The sequence below is a fragment of the Orycteropus afer genome, unplaced genomic scaffold (genome assembly GCF_000298275.1).
Source record: "Orycteropus afer afer isolate SDZICR_OR568_19922 unplaced genomic scaffold, OryAfe1.0 scaffold00785, whole genome shotgun sequence".
Taxonomy (NCBI): domain Eukaryota; kingdom Metazoa; phylum Chordata; class Mammalia; order Tubulidentata; family Orycteropodidae; genus Orycteropus; species Orycteropus afer.
The window spans coordinates 228,690-229,659 of record NW_006922372.1 but is presented as its reverse complement, the minus strand read 5'-3'; positions in this window follow the sequence as shown (position 1 = coordinate 229,659).

Below are 970 nucleotides of genomic sequence, written 5' to 3'. Positions count from 1 at the left end.
CTACTGAATAGACACTGACTCCCAGCATTCCTGACCTAGCAGCATCATTGTGAGTGATAGTGCTGCAAAGCTGCCAATATCACTTAAGTTGCAGTGTCTTTCCCTCTTTCTCATTTCCTGCCTTCATCCCTTTTCCCAGGCCTCCCATGAGGTAGCAGTTTAGAGCACAGGCCAAGGGATTCCCCAAAGATAGTTATTGGTCCTGACTTCTGCCTTCTCCCTTCAAATATTCATACAGGCCCCAGTGGGTAGTGAGTAAGTTGGTTGAGATAGACAGGAGTCAGTGTAAGAGTTCCTTTCACATGCCTCACCCATCCCCCCTTCACAGGATGCTGGATAATTTAGTCTCCTTGAGTCACACTCGCTGCAGACTCTGCCAGGATATAGCAGTAAATGACCAAGGGGAATTTGAGAAAGAGAAGACAAAATAAAGCCCTTAAAAGGAAGAGATTGTAAGGAAAGGAGAGAGGGTAAAAAGATGAGAAGCTTCTTTCAAGGCCAGGTTCAGGTTTTATTTTCCATTTAACCTCATGTGCCAAAAAGCTCCCTAGGGGCACCAGAGCCACGCTCTTAAACCCAGCCTCCCTGAAGGTGCTACTCTGCCAGTAGCAGGCCCCAGATGGAAGAAGCTGGGCATATTTTTGGCCATTTCCACCCATCAGGAGCATGGTTACTCCTGTTGTCTTTGCCAGAGGAGTTATCTATGCCAATAATATTTCTGTAACAGCATATTGTATTGTTTGAAGATTAGTAGATCTTTAGAGGGGGGTGGGACAGGGGTCTATTAATATAGATTAAAAAACTGTTGTACAACCGTTGGGGGTCATCTATCTCATGTGAAGTTATTACTTTTCTGAATTATGTTTCTTCAATTATGTCCTCCACCACTCCCTTCTCGGCTGACATTGATATGCCTGCCATATTGTCATCAAGGGTCATACTTCAATAAAAGGTGCTAAGGACAAAAACA